The 13,914-nt window shown below is 41.4% G+C and overlaps 1 protein-coding gene across 18 annotated transcripts in view; it reads left to right on the top strand.

The window, feature by feature from the left end:
* jakmip3 (Janus kinase and microtubule interacting protein 3) overlaps window positions 1-13,914 on the top strand; it is a 325,135-nt gene that overhangs the window by 96,518 nt on the left and 214,703 nt on the right. The window lies entirely within an intron of this gene.

Genomic DNA, 13,914 nt, shown 5'->3' with positions numbered 1-13,914 from the left:
CAGGATACATCTGTGGAAATTTCCTGACGTCTTCGGTGAGAAACCAAACCTCATCAAACCGTTAATGCAGGATAGCCACTGGTGTGCCTTCTTTGTGATTACATCAATATGTTAGGCCTAGGATCGATCCTCCGAGATGCTGATGCTCTGGAACTCAACTGTTGCCTCTCACTAGGAGCTGCACATATTTGAAGTTCATCCACCCCTGCTATCTCAGGAGATACTTGCTCCCTCAGCAAAACTAACTTCTCTCTTTGCAGGACCTGATGTCACAGGAGTGAAATTAAAAGTATTCTTACTCTTTTTACACTCAGGTTGTTGGCAAGTGAGTTTGTGGCTTTTAAAAACCTACAAATTTCTATTTCTTTTTATCCCAATGATAACCATATTTTTTGTTAATCATAGAGTCACAGAGTAATAAAACAGAGATACAAGCCCTTCACTCCACCAAGTCCATGCCAACCCTGGTGCCCATCCAGATGTTCCAAATTTCCTGCATTCATAGTCATAATCATAGTCATACTTTATTGATCCCAGGGGAAATTGGTTTTCGTTACAGTTGCACCATAAATAATTAAATAGTAATAAAACCATAAATAGTTAAATAGTAATATGTAAATTATGCCAGGAAATAAGTCCAGGACCAGCCTATTGGCTCAGGGTGTCTGACCCTCCAAGGAAGGAGTTGTAAAGTTTGATGGCCACAGACAGGAATGACTTCCTATGACGCTCCGTGTTGCATCTCTGTGGAATGAGTCTCTGGCTGAATATACTCCTGTGCCCAACCAGTACATTATGTAGTGGATGGGAGACATTGTCCAAGATGGCATGCAACTTGGACAGCATCCTCTTTTCAGACACCACCGTCAGAGAGTTCAGTTCCATCCCCACAACATCACTGGCCTTACGAATGAGTTTGTTGATTCTGTTGGTGTCTGCTACCCTCAGCCTGCTACCCCAGCACACAATAGCAAACATGATCGCACTGGCCACCACAGACTTGTAGAACATCCTCAGCATCGTCCGGCAGATGTTAAAGGACCTCAGTCTCCTCAGGAAATAGAGACGGCTCTGACCCTTCTTGTAGACAGCCTCAGTGTTCTTTGACTAGTCCAGTTTACTGTCAATTCGTATCCCCAGATATTTGTAATCCTCCACCATTTCCACTCTGACCCCCTGGATGGATACAGGGGTCACCGGTACCTTAGCTCTCCTCAGGTCTACCACCAGCTCCTTAGTCTTTTTCACATTAAGCTGCAGATAATTCTGCTCACACCATGTAACAAAGTTTCCTACCGTAGCCCTGTACTCAGCCTCATCTCCCTTGCTGATGCATCCAACTATGGCAGAGTCATCAGAAAACTTCTGAAGATGACAAGACTCTGTGCAGTAGTTGAAGTCCGAGGTGTAAATGGTGAAGAGAAAGGGAGACAAGACAGTCCCCTGTGGAGCCCCAGTGCTGCTGATCACTCTGTCGGACACACGGCGTTGCAAGCACATGTACTGTGGTCTGCCAGTCACGTAATCAAGAATCCATGATACCAGGGAAGCATCCACCTGCATCGCTGTCAGCTTCTCCCCCAGCAGAGCAGGGCGGACCGTGTTGAACGCACTGAAGTCAAAAAACATGACCCTCTCAGTGCTCGCTGGCTTGTCCAGGTGGGGGTAGACACGGTTCAGCAGGTAGACGATGGCATCCTCAGCTCCTAGTCGGGGCTGGTAGGCAAACTGGAGGGGATCTAAGTGTGGCCTGACACTTTTCAGCCCATATCCCTTCAAGCCCCACCCCTCCATGTACCTATTCAAGTGCCTTCGAAATAACACTTTCGTATCTGCCTCAGCCACTTCCTCTAGCAACTCATCCCATATACTCACCAGCCTCTGCGTGAATAAGTTGCCTCTCAGGTTCCCTTTTAAATCTTCCCCTCTCACCCTAAATCTATGCCCGTTACTTTTGAACTTTTCAACTCTGGAGAAAAAACTGTAACCATCCGCCCTACATTTGCCTCTCATAATAGTAATTATTTCTATAAAGTCACCTCTTATCCTCTTACATTCCAAAAAAATAAAGGCCCAACCTAGCCAACATCTCCTTTAATTTAAGCCCTTCAGTCCTGAACATCATTCTAAATCTTTTCTGCGCTCTCTACAGTTTGAACACAGCTTTCCAATAGCAGAGTGACCAAAAGTGTACACAGTACTCCAGACACGACCTCACCAACAATTTATACAGTATAATTCCAATATATTTTAGCAATCCCTGAATTGAATTGAATTGACTTTATTTGTTACATCCTTCACATACATGAGGAGTAAAAATTTTTACATTACACCTCTGTCTAAATGTGCAATCATAGTAATTTATAATAATTTATAATAAATAGAACAGTCAATGTAACATAGAAATACACTCAAATCAGTGTGAGTTAATCAGTCTGATGGCCTGGTGGAAGAAGCTGTCCCGGAGCCTGTTGGTCCTCGCTTTTATGCTACGGTACCGTTTCCCAGATAGTAGCAGCTGGAATCGATTGTCCCCAATGATTGTTCAGGCCCTTTTTTCACACCTGTCTTTGTAAATGTCCTGAATCATGGGAAGTTCACATCTACAGATGTGCTGGGCTGTCTGCACCACTCTCTGCAGATTAATGGAGGTACAGTTCCCATACCAGGCAGTGATGCAGCCAGTCAGGATGCTCTCAATTGTGCCCCTATAGAAAGTTCTTAGGATTTGGGTGCCCATACCAAAATTGCTCAACCGTCTGAGGTAAAAGAGACATTTATGTGCCTTTTTCACCACACAGCTGGTGTGTACAGACCAGGTGAGGTCTTCAGTGATGTGGATGCCGAAGAACTTAAAGCTGTTTACCCTCTCAACCCCAGATCCTTCGGTGTCAATAGGTGTTAGCCCGTCTCCATTCCTCCTGTAGTCCACAACCGGCTCCTTTGTTTTTGCGACATTGACGGAGAAGTTGTTTCCTTGACACCAGTGTACCAGAGAGCTGACTTCTTCCCTGTAGGCTACCTCATATATACTCAATACCTTGGCTTTTTTCTGAAAAAAAACCGATGAGCTAAACACTTTTTTTTCTGATGAAGGCTTGTGTACTAAACCACCCAATCTACCTGTGAAGCCATTATCAACAAACTATGCACTAATACTCCAAGGTCCCTCTGTTCCATTACAGTGCTCTACCATTCAGTCCTGTGCTGGTTTGACCTCCCAAAGTACATCATCTCGTACTTATCTGTATTGAAATCCATTTGCCACTCCTTAGTCCTTTTCATAGCTGATCAAGATCCCCCAGTAATCTTCTTCACTGTCAAAAACTCCCAATTTCTTGTCATCTGTATGTCTTAATGTATGCTATTCAATCTTTCTCAAAGATCACAGATTATCCAAAGGGTAGAGAGATGCAATGCTAATTGACTTATAAAGAAATGGCAGCTGCCATAATCATCATGATGCATAATCATCTAAGTCAAGTTTATTGCCCTTGCATAAGTAGGGCAAGATAAAGGTACAATTAAAAATTGCCGCAGTATCACAGACACAAAGAAACAGACAACACACAGAATACAAATTATACATAACTTGTACAGGATGGTGAAGAAAGAGGAAAAAGATCTGTGCAAAAACAAGATCTTAGTGAAAAAATAGACAGATACATGGCATTAAACAAAGGCTTGGGTTAATTGTGCTTTAGCTCTATTGTGCATTAATGCAAATACGCCTTTATGAGTGATCTGTCAATATTACAGGGGTCTCTTCCCGCCTCAGCTGTCAGTGGACCAACTGCTAACTCACAAATAGGGCTTCGGGCTCATTCTTGAGGAGTTAATGGGTCACATTAGCTTCCCCTTATCTCCAGGCTTGCAAGAACTGCCTCATTAATTCTTGTTTAGATGAGTCGAATAGATATGTGGATTTGCAAGGCACCTTTATAATGACCTCCTTTATCTCTCTGAATGTAAGACAATCAAGAATTCCCCATTTTTCCTGTGTTCTATCTGCGATAGAAATGCATATGAAGGAATGTGGCTGACTTGATGTTGATAATCCAACCTATTTCTGTGAGATTTCTGTGCAAACTGTTTATGAAGATTTTCAAATTAAAGACACTTTTAAGTTGAAATCACCACTTATTTGTTCCTACTATTTCTTTTATAAAACCATGTCCCTTAACCTAAACTATAGAAATTGATGCACTTGCAAAGAAATTAATTAACTTCTCTCATGATTATCAGGTTAGCTAACTTTAAACCTAACTCCAGTAGGTTAAGTATAGCTAAAATTCTACAACTGGGATTATAGAACATAGAATAGTACAGCACAGTACAGGCCCTTCGGCCCACAATGTTGTGCTGACCCTCAAACCCTGCCTCCCATATAAGCCCCCACCTTAAATTCCTCCATATACCTATCTAGTAGTCTCTTAAACTTCACTAGTGTATGTGCCTCCACCACTGACTCAGACAGTGCATTCCACGCACCAACCACTCTCTGAGTAAAAAACCTTCCTCTAATATCCCCCTTGAACTTCCCACCCCTTACCTTAAAGCCATGTCCTCTTGTATTGAGCAGTGGTGTCCTGGGGAAGAGGCACTGGCTATCCACTCTATCTATTCCTCTTATTATCTTGTACACCTCTATCATGTCTCCTCTCATCCTCCTTCTCTCCAAAGAGTAAAGCCCTAGCTCCCTTAATCTCTGATCATAATGCATACTCTCTAAACCAGGCAGCATCCTGGTAAATCTCCTCTGTACCCTTTCTAATGCTTCCACATCCTTCCTATAGTGAGGTGACCAGAACTGGACACAGTACTCCAAGTGTGGCCTAACCAGAGTTTTATAGAGCTGCATCATTACATCGCGACTCTTAAACTCTGTCCCTCGACTTATGAAAGCTAACACCCCATAAGCTTTCTTAACTACCTGTGAGACAACTTCCAGAGATCTGTGGACATGTACCCCCAGATCCCTCTGCTCCTTCACATAACCGTTTACTTTGTACTCTGCCTTGGAGTTTGTCCTTCCAAAGTGTACCATCTCACACTTCTCCGGATTGAACTCCATCTGCCACTTCTCAGCCCACTTCTGCATCCTATCAATGTCTCTCTGCAACCTTCGACAATCCTCTACACTGTCTACAACACCAACTTGCCAACCCACCCTTCTAACCCCACATCCAGGTCGTTAATATAATCACGAAAAGTAGAGGTCCCAGAACAGATCCTTGTGGGACACCACTAGTCACAATCCTCCAATCTGAATGTACTCCCTCCACCATGACACTCTGCCTTCTGCAGGCAAGCTAATTCTGAATCTACCTGGCTAAACTTCCCTGGATCCCATGCCTTCTGACTTTCTGAATAAGCCTACCATGTGGAACCCTGTCAAATGCCTTACTAAAATCCATGTAGATCACATCCACTGCACTACCCTCATCTATATGCCTGGTCACCTCCTCAAAGAACTCTATCAGGCTTGTTAGACACGATTTGCCCTTCACAAAGCCATGCTGACTGTCCCTGATCAGACCATAATTCTCTAAATGCCCATAGATCCTATCTCTAAGAATCTTTTCCAACAGCTTTCCCACCACAGACGTAAGGCTCACTGGTCTATAATTACCTGGACTATCCCTGCTACCTTATTTGAACAAGGGGACAACATTCGCCTCCCTCCAATCCTCCGGTACCATTCCTGTGGACAACAAGGACATAAAGATCCTAGCCACAGGCTCAGCAATCTCTTCCCTCGCCTCGTGGAGCAGCCTGGGGAATATTCCGTCAGTCCCCGGGGACTTATCTGTCGTAATGTTTTTTAACAACTCCAATGCCTCTTCTCCCTGAATATCAATATGCTCCAGAACATCAACCTCACTCATATTGTCCTCACCATCATCAAGTTCCCTCTCATTGGTGAATACTGAAGAGAAGTATTCACTGAGGACCTCGCTCACTTCCACAGCCTCCAGGCACATCTTCCCACCTTTATCTCTAATCAGTCCTACCTTCACTCCTGTCATCCTTTTTTTCTTCACATAATTGAAGAATGCCTTGGGATTTTCCTTTACACTACTTGCCAAGGCCTTCTCATGCCCCCTTCTTGCTCTTCTCAGCCCCTTCTTAAGCTCCTTTCTTGCTTCCCTATATTCCTCAATAGACCCATCTGACCCTTGCTTCCTAAACCTCATGTATGCTGCCTTTTTCCATCTCACTTGTCACCCATGGTTCCTTCACCCTACCATTCTTCATCTTCCTCACCGGGACAAATTTATCCCTAACATTCTGCAAGAGATCTCTAAACATCGACCACATGTCCATAGTACATTTCCCTGCAAAAACATCATCCCAATTCACACCCGCAAGTTCTAGCCTTATAGCCTCATAATCTGCCCTTCCCCAATTAAAAATTTTCCTGTCCTCTCTGATTCTATCCTTTTCCATGATAATGCTAAAGGCCAGGGAATGGTGGTCACTGTCCCCCAGATGCTCACCCACTGAGAGATCTGTGACCTGACCGGGTTCATTACCTAGTACTAGATCTAGTATGGCATTCCCCCTGGTCGGCCTGTCCACATACTGTGACAGGAATCTGTCCTGGACACACTTAACAAACTCTGCCCGTCTAAACCCTTGGAACTAATCGGTGCCAATCAATATTAGGGAAGTTGAAGTCACCCATGATAACAACCCTGTTATTTTTGCACCTTTCCAAAATCTGCCTCCCAATCTGCTCCTCTGTATCTCTGCTGCTACCAGGGGGCCTAAAGAATACCCCCAATAGAGTAACTGCTCCCTTCCTGTTCCTGACTTCCACCCATACTAACTCAAAAGAGGATCCTGCTACATTACCCACCCTTTCTGTAGCTGTAATAGCATCCCTGACCAGTAATGCCACCCCTCCTCCCCTTTTTCCACCCTCTCTATCCCTTTTAAAGCACTGAAATCCAGGAATATTGAGAATCCATTCCTGCCCTGGTGTCAGCCAAGTCTCTGAAAAGGCCACTACCTCATAATTCCATGTATGTATCCAAGCTCTCAGTTCATCACTTTTGTTCCTGATGCTTCTTGCATTGAGGTACACACACTTCAGCCCTTCTACCTTACTGTCTTTACACCGTTTATTCTGCTTCTCTTTCCTCAAAGCCTCTCTATATGTTAGATCTGGCTTTACTCCATGCACTTCTTTCACTGCTCTATCGCTCTGGATCCCGTCACCCTCGCAAATTAGTTTAAACCCTCCCAATTATACTTGATTGAACGTGCTGCTTGGGATAGACAGAGCTCAATATCTATTAGATATAGAATGATAGTGTAGGAAATCCCACTGTCAAGAGAATGGTGGCAGTTTATAAATTATAATTATTATGAAATTGTTATTGTGCTTTGATCAGATAGGTTTTAACTGAAAGTAAGTTATGCAAACTAATTTTCCTATTCATTTTATTGGCAATAATACTTCTCTTAAATGAACCATATAAATCTCATTTTTTTAACTATTCTTGTTGAGTGTTCGATAGGTGGGTAGTGGTACTTGGTGTCATGATGTAATAGCATCTTGCTTCCAACCATTTCCCCATGAACGCTACAAAATGATTGCAGGGGTGCAGCTGGTACTCTGATATGAATGAAATATGCAATTCCTGCTTGGTTTGATCATCTAAGACTCTTTTTCCTACGTTTCATTGTTAATCTCATGGAAATTAGAATGGGCTATAAAATCTGCCACAATAATGTTAATTACATCTTAAAACAAATAAAAATCAAAGTGTCAAATCCACGAACTATCAGCAGTATTCATCTAAAAGATTTAATTGGCTACTCTTTCAACAGAGCTAAACAGAACCAAGGTTGCAATTAAAATATTAGTTTAATGATGCTCTTTGAATCAGCAGTAGAAAGTTTCCATCTGGGCATTTCCTAGTCATGTTGTGTAATCGCTCTGAATAGCTACTGCAGTGGAAGAAAATCCAGCCTTATTTTTTTTATTGACATATATTTAAGCATCCTTCTTTTAGTGCAGTGATCAGAACTGCACATAACACTCCATGTATATTTAAGTAAGAAATCTGATTATGCTACATTTGAATATTAAGTGTAGTTCTGCTCACCACATCAAAATAAGGATATGGAGGTTGTTCAAAGATGGTTCACCAGGATTAAAGAGTATTATCTCTAAGCAGGGGTTGCACAAACTTGGGTTGTTTTCTCTGGAGTGTCAAAGGCTGGGGAGGATATCTGATAGAAGTTTATAAAATTCCATGAGACTTATAAAGGGCAGATTTTGTCTTTATGCTGTGTTGAAAGGTCAAATACTAGAGATCATCAGATTAAGATGAGAGGGGAAAAGTTTAAAGGAGTGGAGGCTACCTCAGTAAATATATCTAAGACAAGGTTGGATAGATTTTTGCATAGTAGGGAAATTAGAGGTTATGGGGATAAGGCAGGTAGGTAGAGATGAGTCTGAGGCCGGATCAGCCATGATCTGATTGAATGTTCTTAGATGAAGGTGATGTGCGAGGCAAGTTTTTTTTTAAACAGCATTGTAGGTATAAAGCAAAGTGGTGAAAGCAAATACACTAATGATGTTTAAGATAGGCACATGAACATGCAGGGAATGGAGTGAGATGGATCATATACAGGCAGATGGGATTAGTGGTCACGACAAACATCATGGACTGATGTTCTGGTGCTGATACGCTCTATATTCTATATGGATGGAGGAAAATCTCCCTGTTGACTAATGTTTTTTCCTGCTTCGCTTTTGACCAACTGATTCACAGAATGTCAAACCTACCTTCCCTAGCCAAATCCTTTTTGATAAGTCACACCACCTTTCTTCTGGACACAGCTGAATGGTCATTCTGAAGGCAACCTCTCCTAAGTACACTCCATGCAACAACACCCCAATTTTTTAATCATCAAGAGGATATCCAGGAGCTGGCCTGTTCTACAATTAATCCCAAGAATTTGCCTACTGCCATTATGCTATAATAGACTGTATATCCTTTTTTTAGTCCTATGCAATCTCTGCAAATTATTTTTTTTCTCTATTATTTAAAGTATTTCCTCTTTTAGACAGTGTTTACATCCGGCATCAGCTTTATCTTCATCTAAACTACTAGCAAATGGGACCAGCTCAGGAACGCACTTTGGCTGGATTTAGGTCGAAGGGCCCATTCCCACGCGGTACAATTCCATATCGCTACTCCTCGGATGCAAATTGTTTGCTTAGTTACTTGGTGTATATAGAATGCTGTGTACTCAAGCCACCGTGTGAAAGCTCCAGTCGTATCAAATTGCTTAAGTCAGAAGTGTTTGGAAACTAGATAAGGTGAATGTGTTGCTGCAGTACAACTGATCTGCAAGTTCCCCATTGAAAAGCAAAATAATTTTTGCAGTAGGAGAAATTTTATCGTCAGATAAAAATGCACAAAGGAACAGAACCAATGGATTGTAATTTGTAATGTTGCTGAAGTCATCAGAACTGTAATACTCTCTGTGCAGTCAATTTTGATACAGGTAAAATCCTCAGAGAAAGCCAAAAGAATGTCTTGTTTAAGATTTGACTATGCCCTTAACAGTGACAATACTTCTATTGTATCCAGAAAGCATGTTGTAAATGAATCCCAACATTACAATAACAAACTTAATTTTGGTAATGTATACTCCATATTGTACAAACCCGCTAGAGTGTGTAACCAGTCAAATAAACAGAGGAACACTCGACCCCTCGAGCCCTTTCCATCAAATTAAATACTGGCTGACTGGACCTAAAACTCATTTCTCTGCATTTTGGTAACTTAACAAAAACTAAAATTTCTGTGAAGGATTATCAGTTAAAAGAAAACTTCTATACTGCAAGATAAAATGGTACAACATGAAAGCTAGCAAATCAGTAGGCCGTTGAATCACACAGATCTCAAATCACCACCATATCAAGCAGATGTAGACCACTACTTCCGAAATCCCAATTTTCAGCACACTTTGTCATGGACAGCATGTTCACTATAGACAACCTCTAATGCAGGCACAGGAGTGCAAGTGAAACCCAATGTTTTTATCAGCAACATCATCTGAAGTACTAGCTTCACATATATTGAACGTGTAACAAAGTGGTTGGAAGAGTACATAAATATTTGTCGCTGTTTGGCATCATTTCCTTTCACCCACACTGCTTATCTTTAAGAGCAGGGATGTCAACATCCAGATAAAATACTATAGCTCTGAAGTGCCTTGTAGCTGAGAAGCTGTGCTATTAGATTCTAAGACTAAATGAATTTAGTACTACAGATCACAACAACTGTGCACAATTCTTGCAAGAAACAAGCATAATTTAAGATACAGAGTTAAGGTAGAAACATAGAGTACTGTGTGAGAGTCTTAGGCACATACATATATATATAGCTATGGTGCCTAAGGTTTTTGGACAGTACAACATGGAGTGGAAAGCAGGTTTGTAAATCTGCGGGAGCAAAGGATGTTGGGAATAGCAAGGGTGGAGTGCCACAGGAGGGGTGTAGGATAGGTGGGAGAGAGGAGTGCTAGAGGTGAGGGGTGGTGCTGGTGCAGACACACCCAGTCCTGAGACACCAGGCAAGGTCATTTGATTCCTGACAACTGGTTTATTGATCATTACAGAATGTCTCTCTGATGCTTCCTGCTCCCCCGCCTCTCCCTTCCCCTTTCCCTGCCCCCTTCCTTCTCCCATTCCACAACCATAATCATATTCATAATCAGAATCACAATGATAATCCATATTAGAATCAGGTTTAGCATCACTCACATATGTCATGAAATTTTTTTTTGTAGCAGCGGTACAGTGCAATACATAAAATTGCTACAATATTGTGCAAGTCTTAGGTGCCCTAGCTTAAAGATATATATGTCTTTTACACAGTACTGTAAATTAAGATATAAAGCTTAAAATTATTTTTTATTTCTCTTCAAGATTATCAAATAAATTAATCTTACTCTTTCAGTTTTCCTTTTTGCTTACACAATTTTAAAAAATTCTACCTCGAGTCAGCCTAAGCACTAATTCTTGATTGTTATCTTGCACTTTTTCTTTTGATGTTGTTATCAGTACTGGAAAATGGTCCTTCATCTACATTTCATCAGTAATAAACAAACTGTCCATTCTTCCATATCTTCTTGCAACAGAGAAGAAGGACATTCAGCCCATTAAGAGCATAATGATTCTCCATGGAGTCCCATTCCACCCCATGAATGTCTCCTGTGAACTAATCACCCCACATTATCACACACAAAATGATGGAGGAACTCGGCAGGCCCGGCAGCATCTGTGGGGAAGAGTACAGTCGACGTTTTATGCCAAGACCCTTCTTCATACTGAAAAAAGATTCATACTGTTATTCACATGTAAATCAAACAGCAATATCAAGGAGTTAAGAGATAAACTTTAAGATGTGTAGTTCCAAAATTTGATGGGTACTTTAGATTACTTGGCATCAAATGATATCTTAGCCTTAGTCCCCCTGATAATATTAAGTACTTGCTGGATTTGCACGTTAATTGTCCATTAAACTTATGATGCAAGTTTGGTCTGGGACTTGACCATTATTCGCAAGATTTTAGTGATGTGACAATTTTTGATAATGTGCACAGAAATCGTGAAATTTAAACTGTTCAATCTCATACACATAGTCAATTGTTTTTTTTTTGCTGATTTAACTTATTTTAATGTGATCAAATTTGCCCTCTCTTATTCTGAAACTGTACAACCAGCGCTGGGTTACTCAACTAGGGAAACATTCTATTAGTATCTACTCCATCCACCATACCAGAATTTTTTTATAATTCAGTAAGATGGCCAGTCATTCCTCTAAACTGACAAACAAGCCCAATTCCTCAACTTCCCTTAAAATCTCAATTCTTCACAAGCATAAAACTAGAGAATTTTCACTGATCCATCTGCAAAGCAAGCAGACCCTTCAATAAGCTGGAGTCGATGCTGCTCCCCCAGTGTGCACTTGGCAGAAGACAAGCTTTGTTGCGGCCAACTGTAGATTGATGGCTTGAGTTTGCACTCTTTTATTGCGTGGCTGAGATACAATATGTGCTTCCTGTCTTGTACAAGCTGTGTGTGCTTTGTACACAGTTGGTACTGTGTTCTGCTCCTTGGCCCTGGAGAAATGTTGTCTTGCTTGGCTATATTCATGAGCATTCATGTATGGTTGAGTGACAATTAAACTTGAATTGAATAGAATTTTGAATTGAAGTGCAGTCTCACTAATGGTATAGTTGAATTGAAAGTTTCATAGTTTTATACTCATACACATGGTCATAAAAAACAGTTTTACCTTTGCCTTTCTGTAACTGCAAGCTAATCATCTGTGCTTCATGCAATCAGAATCCATTCTCTTTAAAGCATCATTTGCTTTTTGTTTTCATAATAATTATAATTATCTTTTAAGTGCACCCATAAACATGTGTGTGTACACACACACACACACACACAACAACCTGTGCAGTGCCTAGAAACCTGCTGAGCAGTAATTTACACTATAGGCTCCATTATAGGTCATAGCACATTACAGCACAGAATCAGGTCCATCCACTCATTTAGTCTGGGCCAAACCATTAATCTGCCTAATCCCATTGACCTGCATCCAGACCATAGCCCTCCATACCCCTCCCTTCCATGAACCTATCCAAATTTCTCTTAAATGTTGAAATCGACCCCACATCCATGACTTGCGCTGGCAGCTCACTGCCCACTCTCACCACCCTCTAGCTGACGAGGTTCCCCCTCATGTTCCCCTTAAACATTTCACCTTTCACCCTTAAACCATGACCCTTAGTTGTAGTCTCACCCGGTCTCAGTGGAAAAAGCCTTTACCTGACCTATACCCCTCATAATTTTGCATACCTCTATCAAATCTCCCCTTAATCTTCTACATTTGAGGAGATAAAGTCCGAACTTACTCAACCTTTCCCTATAATTCAGGTCCTCAAGTCCCGGCAACATCTTTTTAAATTTTCTCTGCACTCTTTCAATCTTATTTACATCTTTCCTATAGGTAGGTGACCAAAGTGACACACAGTATTCCAAATTAGGGCTCACCATCTTATACAATTTCAACATAGCATCCCAACTCCTGTACTCAATACATTGATTTATGAAGGACAACGTGCCAAAAGCTTGCTGAAGGACAATGTGCTAAAGGCTTTCTTTCAGACCCCTATCTATCTGTGATGCCACTTTCAATGATTTATAGATCTGTATTCCAGATCCCTCTGTTCTACGGCAATCCTCAGTGTCCTACCGCTCACTGTGTAAGCCCTACCCTGGTTGGTCCTCTCAAAGTGCCACACCTCACACTTGCCTGCTTTAAATTCCACCTGCCTTTTCCAGCCCATTTTATCCAGCTTTTCCAGATCCTGCAACAAGCTTGATAGATTTCCTTGTTTTCTACTACACCCCCTATCTCGGTGTCATCTGCAAATTTGCTGATCTGTTTTACCACATTATCATCCAGATTTTTGATATAGTGACAAATAACAACAGACCCAGCACCAATCCCTGTGGCACACCACTAGCCACAGGTCTCCAGTCAGAGAGGCAACCATCTGCAACCACTCTCTGACTTCTTCCATGAAGACAACGTTTAATCTAATTTACTAACTCATCTTGAATGCCGAGCGACCGAACTGTCTTAACCAATCTCCCATGCAGGACCTTCTCAAAAGCCTTGCTAAAGTCTATGTATTCAATATCCACTGCCTTGCCCTTAATTAACTTTCCTGATAACTTCCTCCAAACTCTATGATTGGTGCTCAATATTGTCAAAACATATATTTCTAGTTAGTATATTTAGAATTTGAGAAGAATTATAGCATAAATGACCTTTTACCTTTTCAGCCCTTTACCTCTTACAACTATCA

The sequence above is a fragment of the Mobula hypostoma genome, chromosome 19, assembly GCF_963921235.1.
Source record: "Mobula hypostoma chromosome 19, sMobHyp1.1, whole genome shotgun sequence".
Classification (NCBI taxonomy): Eukaryota; Metazoa; Chordata; class Chondrichthyes; order Myliobatiformes; family Myliobatidae; genus Mobula; species Mobula hypostoma.
This window is presented reverse-complemented; position numbering and strand designations above follow the sequence as displayed.